At 34.9% G+C, this 14635-nt stretch overlaps 1 long non-coding RNA gene across 1 annotated transcript; it reads left to right on the forward strand.

The window, feature by feature from the left end:
* Positions 1 to 8790: 8790 nt before the first annotated feature.
* On the forward strand, positions 8791 to 10891 carry LOC140892495 (uncharacterized). Its single transcript, XR_012152843.1, has 3 exons — positions 8791 to 9444; positions 9794 to 9953; positions 10494 to 10891. It is a non-coding gene; the product is annotated as an uncharacterized lncRNA (long non-coding RNA).
* Positions 10892 to 14635: the final 3744 nt, after the last annotated feature.

Genomic DNA, 14635 nt, shown 5'->3' on the forward strand with positions numbered 1-14635 from the left:
AAAGGTATTTCTGTCAAGAATTTTATACAATATGTCCCTAGAAACATTATCCATATTAGTTTTCTTTTTGTCTTCATTTGTCCATTCGCTTCTAAGCTTTTCAACAGTTTAAGGAGCTCCTTCTATAATCACTATTGTTGTATTGGCCTTTGTGATGGTAATGAGACTATCAGTGATAACATACCACATGTCATCATCCAAAGCAGAAAAGTGTGCTTGCATCCTTATCTTACAGTCATCAAAATATTTTCTTGAGAACATGGAAATCTTGTTGAATGAAGTCATCTTGATGTTGTGTTCAGAGACAAGAAAGATCATGTGCTCTGATACCACTTGATATGATCGATTAAGGTTTAGAGGGGGTATGAATACATCACAAAAATTTATTCAACGAAAACTAGAATTGAATCTCCTCTTTCTTGGGTGTCGATGCTAATTGGAAAACAAATTTCATTCTGCGGAATAATGCCAACTAACAGATCTAAACACTAAGTATAAAAATGAAATGCTAGACTGAAAAAGATAGTAAACTGAAATGAAGAACACAAAAAAATGTTTTTGGATGTTCGGATAATTAAATACTCCTACGTCACCCCTTCTTCCTTGACAGGAAAGTTTCCATTAGAAGATTTTAAACTTTTCAACTCTTTGCAAAATCTCAATCCAAGACTAGGGCTTACACCACTGTCTATCTCAGAATTCCTAGTAACTCAACAATAAGACAGTCTTAGACCGGATCTATTACAAAGTGTTTACAACTTGATTAAACTAGCACAAAGTGACTCTTCAATGATCAGATAATTTCTTCGAATGTGTGCTTCGAGTTCTTGATCAGTTTTTTTAAGTATACTCTGAAAGCTTTGGTAGACTAATATAAGCGAGAAAGCAAGTTCGTGCAAGAGAGTCTCCAAAACTGATCTTGTTGCCTATTATAGGCTTTGTTGTCAACGATCATAAATATTTAAATAATATCCATTCCTCTCACGATTTTCCCGTTTCACTGTTTGTATTGTCACATCAACATTCTCTGATGAAATAGTACAATTGTGCACGGATGCGATTGAAATGTATCAGTGTACGGAAAAATTTATCCAATGGAGTAGACTGACATCAACCGATTATTTTGAGAAAGTTGATAGAATGACTTCATCAAATGCTTCTGAGTGACGTGCTTCAGTCTGGCTAAGATTCGGTTTAGGTCATCATCACTTTGGGTGTGCAGTCTGGGTAGGTAAACTGTTTGGTCCATATAGCAGTTTGGGTCTGGAACAGTTTACTCATCCAGTTTTGGTTTGTCTTGTCCAGTTCAGTTTGATGATGCAGTTTGGCTTTGCATTTGACTAAAAATTCCGAAACTTAATTTCTCCAACAGCTTAACATAAATAACAATTGAGAAATTGTGTCATAAAAATTTCATTGTTAATAATTCGAAATACTGAATCATAAGAATCAAATTATTTCCAACATGTCTTCAGTCTCTTCAAGAGATTTCTTGTAATGCATTTAACGCATGATAAGTGCATTTTGTATGCATTATTTCGTGATATTTTTATGTCTATTTTGTGTGCATTCATATTATTTTTATGTGTTTTAGTGCATTTATGTGTATTTCACTCTCCGGATTAATTTTGTAGGAAAATGGATTTTTGAAAAATAAATTACGGAGCAGCCTTGGTTAAAAAATTATTTTTAATTTTAGTGAATCCAAATCCAATCTCCACCGTTCAAAATGAAGTTCAATATTTTTGAAGCTGCTGCCTAAATTTCAGCTCGATCTGACGGCTGAACTTGAGATATGATTTTTTCAAGAAAACTGTGCGCTGGAAAGAACACATACACGGACCCTGGCACAGACCTGGCATGGGGTCCGTGCACATCGCAAAATTTTCAGAATTGGGACAGAAAATTTCTCGCTCGAGCGCACCTTGAGACCGCTCGAGCGAGAATTACAGACAGGAAAAAAATAATACAAAAGATCTCTCGCTCGAGCGCACCTTGAGCCCGCTCGAGCGAGATGGCGTGCAGAATTTTTATTTTTGGAAGCTCTTATTCGCGAAGGATGCAATCTTTTGAAGATATGGGGCATATAAATAGGGTTTTTATCATCAGATAAAGGGTTCCAGACGTGTTCTATCATAGAAGAGAGGCGGCTACAGGCTTGGGAGAGAAGATTTCTCATTTCTTTCTTATTTTCTTCTTATTATTTTTAGTTCATGATTAAAAACTTTGTTTGAATCATGATTTCGTTTATGGAGTAGTTATTTCATTTCGATCAAGGCCACGTGATTGGGCCGAACAAATTTATGTAGAAAACTTGGATGTTTGTTTGGGATTGTACATATTTGATTTGATTTTATTGATTGTCAGGTTTATATTTGTCCTGTGAATAGCATGATCAACTGTTTTCTTGCATGTTAATCGGTTTCAAGTCGACAGAAGAGGGATTGATTTTGATCATTCTGATAATTAACACATGGTAAAATCGACTAGAAATAGAATTCGGTTTCAGTGTGCGGTTTGGGTGTAAACTGAATTTTCACAAATATTTAATGCATTCAAATTTGATTAGAATTACGAAAGATTAATCCGTCAATATTTGAGTAGGTTTGATTGTTCTTAGACCTTTGAACAAGATAGGAGAATTCACGTGATCTAAGATTAAATCTAAATCCTAAATCTACTACTTGTTACATAATTTGTCTGTTGTCTACGTGTGTCCTTGAACGAGTTTTTCTTATATTGAATCTAATCCAAAATTTTTGTTGCGTTTTTATTGAATCGAATTTTATTTTCAATTTAAGTTTTTAGTTTAAAATCTGAATTTTCATCGCTCTTATTGATTAGTCTAGATTAAGTAAGAATAATCATATTCTGGTACTCATTCAAATACAGTCCCTGTGGGTTCGACATCTAATTTTTATTCAATATCTATAACTTGACCTGGTGCACTTGCCAGTAGATTGTTAATCAAACCAATTTAAGCGGTCAAGTTTTTGGCGCCGTTGCCGGGTACTGTTTTTATATCAGAATTTTTATTTCACTTGAGATTAGACTTAATATTTATTTATTTTATTAATTAAATCTGAATTTTCTTCTTTTCTTGGTGATTTTTAGGTACTGTCTGATTGTTTATGCGTAGCACTCGACGCACCAAAGATCTCTTACCACTTGACTTGGAGATCGAGCGTACACTGAGCATAATTCAAAAAGCAAAGAGGAATCTTAATCTAGTACTTGAATCAAAATCTGAGGAAGAGATGGCAAACGGAGTTGATAATCGTACAGTTCTTGATCTAATTCTTCCGCTAGTTGAAGGTTACGGATCTAGCATAGTTCGCTCGGCTGTTGAGGCAAACCCTTTCGAGCTGAATCCCTGTATTATTCAGATGATCCAGCTTCAGACACGTTTTGGGGGCACATCTATGAAAGACCCCTACGGTCATCTGGAGCGTTTTCTGTCAATCTGCGGCACGTTTACGTTCAATTGGCTAACCTCTGATGTAGTGAGACTGCGATTATTCCCATTTTCTCTACAGGAAGATGCACTTGAGTGGCTAGATGATCTGCCTGTGGGTTCCATCACTACTTGGACCCAACTTGTTTAAACTTTTTTGAAAAAGTATTTTCCTCCTACGAAGATGGCGAAGTTATTTTTTGAAATTATCTCATTCAAGAAAAAGGATGGAGAATCTCTACATGCGGCATGGACCAGATTTAAAAAGATATTTAGGATGTGTCCTCAACATAATCTTACTCAGAGCCAGCAGACTCAGACTTTCTTCAATGGGGCTTATCAGTCTGTTCGATCCATGTTGGATGCTGCTGCTAATGGAAAGCTTATTCAGGAAAACACCAGTAGATGCATGGGAGATCATTGGTAATATGGCAGAGAGTAATATTGGGTGGTTGGATGTGAAGAAGGAGAAGAAGGCTGGAGTTCTAGAGGTCGATGCTTTAATGACCCTAAATTCAAAGATTGACGCTCTAACCCACCAAGTGGCACTTATGAAAGTAGCGCCAATGACTCAAGTACAAGGGAATCTGCAAGAAGAACAACAGTTGTTTGAAGTTGAAGCGTAATTTTGCAGAAAATCAAGGACGACAATCGTACAACTCCTACAACAACACCTACAATTAGAACTGGCAGAGTCAACCTAAGCAAGAGGTGCAGAAGCCGAGCTTTGAGGAGATAATGATGAAGTAGGTGGTTGGTAAAGAAGCTCGGCTACAGAATTAAGAAGCTATGCTGCAGAAGTTGTAGACTCAGATGGCTCAGAAAGAACCAACTGTCTACACGTCCTACTGGAGCTTTGCCGAGTAACACTGAATTAAATCCCAGAGGTGTAAATGCTATCATGGTCGTGACTCGAGCACAATATAAAAAACCTGAGCAGGCGGACGAAGAAAAACTATGGAAGGGCCGAAAAATTCAGATTCCAAGAAGGATGCGCGTGCTGAAAATTCCTCCACGGCAGGTAAGAAAGGTAAAACTTCAAAATTTGAAGTTAATGCTGATGTTGATATTTCTACTTTACCTTTCCCCCATAGAGCTAAACAGTTATTGTTTGATTTTTAATTTAAAAAGTTTCTTGAAATTTTCAAGAAACTGCATATTAACATACCTTTTGCAGAACTTTTAGCTCAGATTCCAAATTATGCCAAATTTCTGAAGGATTTATTGAGGAATAAAAAGCGTTGAACAACGTGACGCAGGTTGCAATTAATGAGGACTACTCGGCGGTGCTGCATAATAATCTTCCAAACAAATCTCACGATCCAGGGAGTTTCTCCATACCTTGTCATATTGGAAGTTTATCATTTGATAATGTGTTGTGTGATTTAGGATCGAGCATAAATTTGATGCCTCATGCACTTGTTAAGAAATTGGGTATATGCAACATTGAACCAGTAAATATTTCTCTTAAATTTGCTGATGGATCTATTAAATACCCAAGAGGAGTCGTGGAAAATGTTTTAATCAAGATAGACAAATTTAATTATCCTGTAGATTTTGTTATTCTTGACATAGATGAAAATTGTGAAGTTCACATGATTCTAGGACGTCCCTTTTTAGCCATGAGTCGAGCATTAGTTGATGTTGAAAAGGGAAAATTGGTGTTAAGACGGAATGGAGAGCAAGTTGTGTTCCATATGTTTAAGTCAGCTAGCGAGGGCCCATATTTTAAGTCTAGTTTTGCTGTGAATTTTATTGGTATGATTCATGAAAATGTCTGTGCATATGTGCAGGGTAATATTCTGAAGGAATCGAGCCTATGAATTTTTTTGAGCAAAGCGGAACAAGAACAGGCTGCAAAATTCCTAAGAATTGTTCCAAAAGAGTGGAGGAACCACCTTGAATGTCGCCACTAAATAGAGGAATATAGTCGGGCTATAGACTATAAATTTAGCGTTGACTGGGAGGCAACCCAATGTTCTTTACCTTGATTTTTAGTTTTTTTTGCGTAGTTTTATTTTTTATCTTTATTTGATTTTTTCTTCTTTCCCATGCCAGTTTTCCGTGAATGCCGATTCACCCAGTCTGCTATTGTCACCTCAAAAGATGTCGCTGCTAGAGTGTGAAGAGGAAGAGAACGATGGATCATGCACCGCATTAGACCAGGGGAGTTTTGTTCATGTTTTGCATTTTGTTCTTTGCATTTGTTCGTTGTTAATTGTTGTTGTGTTTGTGTTTCTAGAGCAATGAGGGCAATGCTTTGGATAAGTATGGGGGTGTTATTTAGTTTTGTTTCGTTCATCTTATGTTTTGCATTCATATGGTTTAGTTCTTTGCATTTAGTTCGTAATCATGCATATCATTATGTTTTGTGTTTGTGTTGTGTGAATAATTAGAATGATGAATGTTGGCCGATAATGATAGAGTTGTGAATTTTTATTTTTTTTTAGAAAATGTTGTTTTTGATTGAACAAGAGAAGCTGTTGGTTAAATCGTGAATAATTTTAAGCATACATGTTAGACTGGTGTAATGTAGCGAAGTAATTGATGAAGTTCGTGTTTGCTCATTGCACGACAATAGATGTTTGTTGATCATGATAGTGTCTTTGGATTCCTGATGATTTTATAACATTTCATGTATGATTTTGGATGCACCTAGAAAATTTTTGAAATATTTTGGTTGAAACTTAAGTTAACTCCATCCGGGTTACGAGTAGGGATTGAAATCCTAATCCCTTGTTTTTGACTAAGTATGCGAAGTCCATGGGGTTAAAATTTTGAAAATTTTAAAAATAACAATTTCATCCGGGCTTGGAAAATGATTGAAATTCTAATCATTTTTCCATAGCTAAGTTTGCGGGCTTAATGGGATTGTAGCTCCATCCGGGCTATAGACGGGGGGATTGAAATTCTAATCCTATCTTAATCATAGCTAAGTTTGCGAGTAATTATTGGGACTTAAGAAAAACCGAGTGCAAAATCCGGAGGTGCGTAATTTATCTCAATAAAGTTGTGTTTTTGTTAGAAATTGTTGGGATGAAAGAGTGCTGAAGTGTGACACTTGCACTGATTTTTCATAGGTCGCTAAGCATTCTTAGGACAGATTCTTTTTAAATTGCATGAAACTTGAATGACATGGCACACACACACGTTTACGTTAAACTGATAGTGTATTGTGGTCAATCAGAAGTATTTGTGGTTTTTAGTTGTTGAAGTTGGAACTTATCTGAGGCTATGTTGTTCATGATTCATTCTTACTTATGTCGTTGTTTGCATATTATTTTTGCATGTCTTGCTCGAGGGCGAGCAAGAGTTAAGTATGGGGGTGTTGATGAGTGCATTTTGTATGCATTATTTCGTGATATTTTTATGTCTATTTTGTGTGCATTCATATTATTTTTATGTGTTTTAGTGTATGTGTGTGTATTTCACTCTTCGGGTTAATTTTGTAGAAAAATGGGTTTTTGAAGAAAGAATTACAGAGCAACCTTGGTTAAAATTTCATTTTTAATTTTAGAGAGATCAAAATCCAATCTCCACCATTCAAAATGAAGTTCAATATTTTTGAAGCTGCTGTCTAAATTTCAGCTCAATCCGACGGCTAAAACTTGAGATATGATTTTTTCAAGAAAACTATGCGCTGGAAAGAACACATACACGGACCCAGGCACGGACCTGGCACGGGGTCTGTGCACATCGCGAAATTTTCAGAATTGGGATAGAAAAATGCTCGCTCGAGCGTACGTTGAGCCCGCTCGAGCAAGAATTACGGACAGGAAAAAAATAATACAGAAGATCTCTCGCTCGAGCGCACCTTGAGCCCGCTCGAGCAAGACGGCGTGCAGAATTTTTATTTTTGGAAACTCTTATTCGCAAAGGATGCAATCTTTTTAATATTTGGGGCGTATAAATAGGCTTTTTATCATCAGATGAAGGGTTTCAGACGTGTTCTATCATAGAAGAGAGGCGGCTAAAGGCTTGGGAGAGAAGATTTCTCTTTTTTTTCTTCTTTTCTTCTTATTATTTTTAGTTCATGATTAAAAACTTTGTTTGAATCATGAGGAGTAGTTCTTTCATTTCGATCAAGACCACGTGATTGGGCCGTACAAATTTATATAGAAAACTTGGATGTTTGTTTGGGATTTTACATATTTGATTTTATTTTATTGATTGTCACATTTATATTTGTCTTGTGAATAGCCTGATTAACTGTTTGCTTGCATGTTAATCGACTCAAAGTCGACAGAGGAGAGATTGATTTTGATCATTCTCATAATTAACACATGGTAAAGCCGACTAGAAATAGAATTCGATTTCAGTGTGCGGTTTTGGTGTAAACTGAATTTTCACAAATATTTAATGCATTCAAATTTGATTAAAATTACGAAAGATTAATCCGTAAATATTTGAGTAGGTTTGATTGTTCTAGAAATAGACCTTTGAACAAGATAGGAGAATTCCTGTGATCTAAGATTAAATCTAAATCCTAAATCAACTACTTGTTACATAATTTGTTTGATACCTACATGTTTCCTTGATCGAGTTTTTCTTATATTGAATTTAATCTAAAATTTTTGCTGCATTTTTATTGAATCGAATTTTATTTTCAATTTAAGTTTTTAGTTTAAAATATGATTTTTCATCGCTCTTATTAATTAGTCTAGATTAAGTAAAAATAATCATATTCTGGTACTCATTCATATACCGTCCCCGTGGATTCGACATCTGATTTTTATTCACTATTTATAACTTGACCTGGTGCACTTGCCATTAGATTGTTAATCAAACCAATTTAAGCGGTCAATGCACAATCAATAACTTTTAACCCATAAAATTTGACTCAAAGCCAAAAAATAATAATAATTAGTTGAAATAATATTTATAATATTTGTTGCAGGCAACATATTACATCTCTAAAATATGACGTTATATTTTCAAAATCTATGGTCTATTAGTTGATTGAAGACATTTGATAATTAATCAACTAAACCATTTTACTGATTGTATATTTTGGAAATGATTCTCAGTAAATATCTTCGCAATCATCAGGTTCCGTCGAGTCGTATATCCACGTTTATTATATTATTTTTTCATTCCAGAAAAAATTGGGATCCAGTCCCATTTTGAACTATTGATAGTTATATCAAATTTAATAAGTAACACATGAGTAACACTTCTGTGACACAGTCTCACGTGAAACGGTCTCTCGTGAGACGATCTCTCACGTGAGACGGGTCAACCCAATACAATTAAATTACCCGATTAATTATTATGTGAAACTCGGATCTTAGGTCAGACAAAATCAGCTCATTGTTCAATTCTCTACGCAAACAAAATCATAAATTCTTCTTTGATTTTTTCTTTAATTCTCACCCAATTCATATCCAATTTTCGGTGAGAAACTAGATTCTTCTTCAATTACCGCGGAACATCAATCCAATTTCTGAGAGAAGATCGATGCTTCTTCAATTCTGATCAGCTGGATTCAAATAACTACGATCGGAGAAGATTCATGGAACAACTGATGATACTTTCATCACATCAGAATCTGATTATGGTTTATCGTGTGTTTTCAGTTCCATTTTTCTATGATTAACTCTAGTTTGACATCCTTCTCTTTCGATATTTGACGATGGGACTTGGTTAATTCACATTTACTGGGAAATTTTTCGTTGCTCTCCAATATGGGGCATGCTATTATATTATTGGAGTCTTGCTATTTATCTTTTCGGTTTCTCCCTTGTTTTTGCTGTAATGGTTTGATGGTTGAACTACTTTAGTTTTAGTTGCTCTGGTTTTCTCTGATTTTACACATTTTTGCTCATATATATTATCGTGTGTGATACTGTAGAATGTAAATATTTGGGTTTGCTATTCATCTGTATTTTTGGAGGTGGGGGTAAATTGATGGCGAGAAATGGTGCCACCGAGGGAGTCAATGACGACAGTGGACCATCTTGATTCCCGACGAGTTTCTTCCGGCCATAAAGGTTTGCACATTAGATTTAATTTGTTTTTTGTGGATTTCTTGAAAACCAATTTAAAATGACTGATTTTGGAATTTCTAATCTGTTTTTGGTTTCGGGAACAAGATTTCCTTCAAAATAGCCATTTAGCATATCTTTTAGTTCAACATTCGAAATGGCACAAGTGTTTCAGATAGTGTGATTGGAACTTTTTTGAAGCTGGTAAATTTCATTCTTAGTATGGGTGCATAAAATTTATGTATTAGAGCTTTATATTGATTTAGATTGCAATGATCTGGTATGTCAGCTCTTATATTTTAATTTGGATGAGATTATGGCCTTCTTACAACTTTGTTGAATCATCGCATTGCAGTGATGAAGGACTTGATATCACCTCATGGATATAAAAAGAGATTACGAACAACTAGAAGAAAGAAAAATAAGAGACGTTGCAGCCAGTGAAGAGGCAAAAGAAAAGAAAATGCTCTAGTGGAAGAAAAGTTGCGTCAAGAAAGGATTGAAGTTGAAAAGAGGTTCTTTCCATTTTTGTATCATTTAAATATTTTTTTTGTAAGCCTGATGCATGCTTAAACTCAAATATTTCTTTCTCTATTTTGACAACTACTCAGTTATATCTCAAATTTAGGCAATTCTTGAAAAAGTAATTCAATTGTATTGATAAAGTGAAGTGAATGTCACAGTCATTCATACATGTATTGTTTTTTTTTTCCACTGCTATCGTATCACTTAGTTCTTGTTTATATACCATAACATGAGAACAAAATTTTAATACATGATATTTATTTAGATATCATAACTTGGTATTGTCTCCCATATCTTATCATCATGTTATGTGTGCATCTACTCCAATAGCTTCCAACCATTGGAAAATTGCTCGGGAAAAGAAATTGTTGCTCAATCGTACGTACACAAAATTATGAAATTTGATGCCTTAGATTTAGCCAAAAAAATTGGTTGTAGCAAGGGTTATGTGCACATGTATCCATTCCATATCCACCATTTGTGTTTTGTCTTAACTAGCTGCTTTTTCTGGTATTTTTGAATCAATGCAGGCCAATCTTCAAGCCAAGAGAACTAAAATAGCTAAAGCTCTCGAAGAAGCTGAGAAACGAGCTGTAGAAAAGAATAAAAAACTGAGAAGCAAGCTGCTGAAACAGCTACTACCAAACATGTTGAAATATTAAGAGATGGTATTCACAATGTAGTAGATTCGAAGAAAACTTTTGTGTATTTAGTTATCTTAATTAATTAATTAATTAATAGGAATATAGAATTATATGTCTATGAGCATAATCTTAATGGTTTGGCCATTTTATAAACCCAAATTATCTAGGGTAACCGAAGAAATGGACATATCTAGCATCGAGGTCACTTGTGCATTTTTGAAAATTGTAGTTTGAACATTTTCCTTCTTGAAGTTTATTAGTATTTATCTGCTGCTTACTCTTAAGTTGTGTAAGTTGGTGAAGTTTTTACCGCTATGTATATTCAGTGTCGAATTCTCATGTGTAACTTGTAATTTTAGTTTCTAATTTTGTGAAAATTTAAAGATATTCTATTTGAGAAGTTACATAAAGTATAAGTTCAAAGACATGAATATCACATGTCAAAAAATATGGTGGGTAAAAATTCACCACCAATCATATGAAAATAAAGTATTACATTTTTTGTCAAAAGTATTAGTTTTTATGTGAAAAGTATTACTTATAACATATGTTAATTTGACATTGAAAGTATTGCCCTGCGAAAGGTATTATTTTTTATGATAAAAGTATTAGCTTTTATGTAACATTTATTACTTTTAACGTATGTAAGTTTGACATAAAAAATATTAATTTTTTGTTAAAAGTATTATTTTTTATCAAAAATATAAGTTTTTATGTTAAAAGTATTATAAAATTTGTGATTTAAAATAAAAAATATTAATTTTTTAGTAAAAACCATTGCTTTTTATATTAATATTATTAGTTTTAATAATAAAAATATTAGTTTTTATGTGAAAAATATTATCTAATTTATGCAAGTTTGACATAAAAAGTATTACTTTTTATGTAAAAATATTAATATTTTGACCAAAAGTATTAGTTTTTACATTAAAAACATTACTTATAATGTAAGGTCCAAAAAGTTCACTAATTTAATCACGATAAATTAATTTTACTATGTGAATTATTGAATGTTATTTAAAATATTTAATTATTATGTTTAATTATGTGATTTATGTTAATGCCTGAGAAATTTATGTGTTGTGATTATATTTTCAATGTTTTCAGGTTTGGTATTTAGTTCTGGATCGAAGGGACGAGGCTATCCTTCGAAACAAGTTAAAAAAAATATTTTTATGCTTAAAATACAAAGTTGATGCAGTGTATTTTGTGGTAAAGAGAGTTGAATTTTTAAAAGATTTATTTGCAACTAATGGGCCAACTCTCAAACCCATTAGTCATAATTTAGTTAGGAGTCAAAATAATTTCATCATTTTTTCTTTTCAAAATTTCTAATGCGGTTCTCCTTTCCTCTCTTTCTCTATTTCACGCTTCAAAGGCTGCATCAAGGCTAGTGCAAAATTTTTTCAAATTTATCGAGGCTAGATCGTTCTGCAGTACAGGTTAAATCCAAACAACCGAATCCAAACAAGTTTTTACTGTTTTGAAACCCATTCAAGAATATAGATATTTTCAAAGTAAAACCCCGGGTGATTAATTTGACGATCTATGCATGTTCTTTTGAAAAGCTTATGAATACGTTACTTGATTGTGATACGTGAAGCATTCCTGACGTGTTGGCTCAAGCTTATTGAGTATGAATGATTTGAGGAAAAAAATCAGATTTTTGGGAAATGTTGAAGGAAAGTTTTTGATTCAAAAATCTTTTAAGTTGTTAGGTGCTTTAGTTAGAATTATTTGACGCTTTTATGGTGTTGAATGGGATTTTGATGGAAAAGTGTTCCAAAATATTGTAGGGTTTGAAAAAGTGCAGAAAATAAGAAAAATGTTCAAAAATCAGCTGCGGCAGCACGCCCGCGCATGGGCTGTGCAGGCCTGCGTGCAGGTCGCACGCCCGTATTGCCAAGGACGAGTTCCCGTGCAGGACCTGCTGGTCCTGCACTCGGGCGGCTTGCCCCCGCTGCTGAAGCAGCGCGGCCGCGCATAGGGCTCGGGATTTCCCACACCATTTTACGTGTTTTGGATCCTAAAAATTATGTTATTGCTATTTTAATGTATTTTAATCATTTTTATGAATGTTTATGAAAAATTTTAAAGTTTAAAGGCCCGGGACAGATGAAATAACTCACGTGGATCAGTCAAGTTATGTATTGCATATTTATGTGACTTTCCCTTGAAAACTAATTCCTCATTAAATGTTTTGAAGTTTGTAAGTATTAGCATCACGAGAAGTTTTATAAACATCATTTTATGATGATATGAAATGATATGATAAAAATAATGCTATGGTACATGGAAAATACTTTGATGATTTATGTGCCTTGTGGTGATTACATGGGATATGCACTTTGGGACGAGCTCCGGAGCGGCTATCCAAACATGGCTCATGGGATGATTACACAGGGTATGCACTTCGGGATGAGCTCCGGAGCGGCTATCCAAAGAATGAAAGTTGCTGGAGTAATTTCATATGCTTGTTGTACAACAAAAAACTATGAATGACTCTTTATGACGGTTACCAAAATTCACATACGTCATCACCCTCAAATATTTTATGTTATGGTTACATCATTGATATGTTTGCATACAAGTTTATTGTTATTTCAAGTTTTAGTAAAACCTTTTTTTATGCATTTTCTTGCTGAGTTTTTAGACTCACTATACTTTAATGGTGCAGGTAATGATCATGTTGATGCATTCATTGATGACACGTGGGTGGACATGAAGAGGAGGCAGTGGTCGGTTCAGCGGGCGATGCATGAGTGCGAGATTTATGAATGAAAGTTGTTTAAAACATTTTAAGTTGATAAGAGGAAAACAAGTTCATTATTTCTTTTGATGGCCATGTTTCTTTCATTATTTTGTGCACCTTTTTAACCCTCTTATTTAATAAAGAAGATGATGCATCCGCAAAGTTTTTTTTTATTTTTTCAATTTTTTTTATTTAAGTATGTATGTTTGAGTAATGCTCTGAAAGAAAATTGGGACATTACAGCTTGGTATCAGAGCAGTTAGCTCTGGGTTTCATCGCACGCATGCATACTCGCCACGACCCTAAGCTTCGTCTTTATGTCTCCAAGTTTTTATGTTATGGATTGTTTAAGATGCATGATAGTAGTTGCAATTTAAGAGTTATGCATGTTCAAGTAAGATATTTATGTTTAAAAACGTAATTAAGTATGTGAACTATGTTGGACATCAGGAAATGGCTAACCGTTGGAATCCGAACAATGAGGGCGATCAAAACAACCAGAATAACCAGTTTTTGGTTGGGTTGGCGAATCTGTTACAAGAGCATAGTAGAGCCCAAGGAGAACAGATCCAACAGTTAATCCAAGCTCAAGCAGGCGGCCGGAACAACAATGAGCTGCTAACAACCAACTCGATCTTTAAGCAGTTTAAGGATTTATGGCCACCGGAGTTCAAAGGATGGGTTGATCCCTTTGTAGCAGAGGAAAGGGTGCAGTCAGTGGAGACCATTTTTGACTACATGCAGCTCATCGATGCAGACCGGGTGAGGTATGCTATCTTTATGTTCCATGATGATGCATGGGTTTGGTGGCAAGGAGACCGTTCTGTTGTGAATATGACTACGTTTACTTGTAACGGATTTAAAGAGGTGTTCTATGGAAAGTATTTTATGGTCAGTACCAGGACCAGACTTGCCAAAGAGTTTCTGGAGCTCCGTCAAGGGAGCATGTCCATTGCTGAATATGTGAAGAAGTTTGGGAGGGGGCGATACTTTGTGCCCATGATCTCTGGTAATGCTGCAGAGGAGTTGAAGCATTTCATGGAGGGTTTGAATGACTCTATTTGTCGTGATGTCAGATTAAGTGGGGAAACCACTTACCGGGCAGCAGTCGATGAGGCTATGTTATCTGAGAAGGATAGGAATGATATTATCAAAGAGTCACAGGCGAAGAGAGTTGGCTACCAGGGGAGAGATCAGCAGGGGCCTAGTCAGAAGCGATCGTACAAAGATCCAGCTCAGAGTAGACCGCAGCAACAGCAGTGCCAGAACCTCAATT

The sequence above is a fragment of the Henckelia pumila genome, chromosome 3 (genome assembly GCF_033568475.1).
Source record: "Henckelia pumila isolate YLH828 chromosome 3, ASM3356847v2, whole genome shotgun sequence".
NCBI lineage: Eukaryota > Viridiplantae > Streptophyta > Magnoliopsida > Lamiales > Gesneriaceae > Henckelia > Henckelia pumila.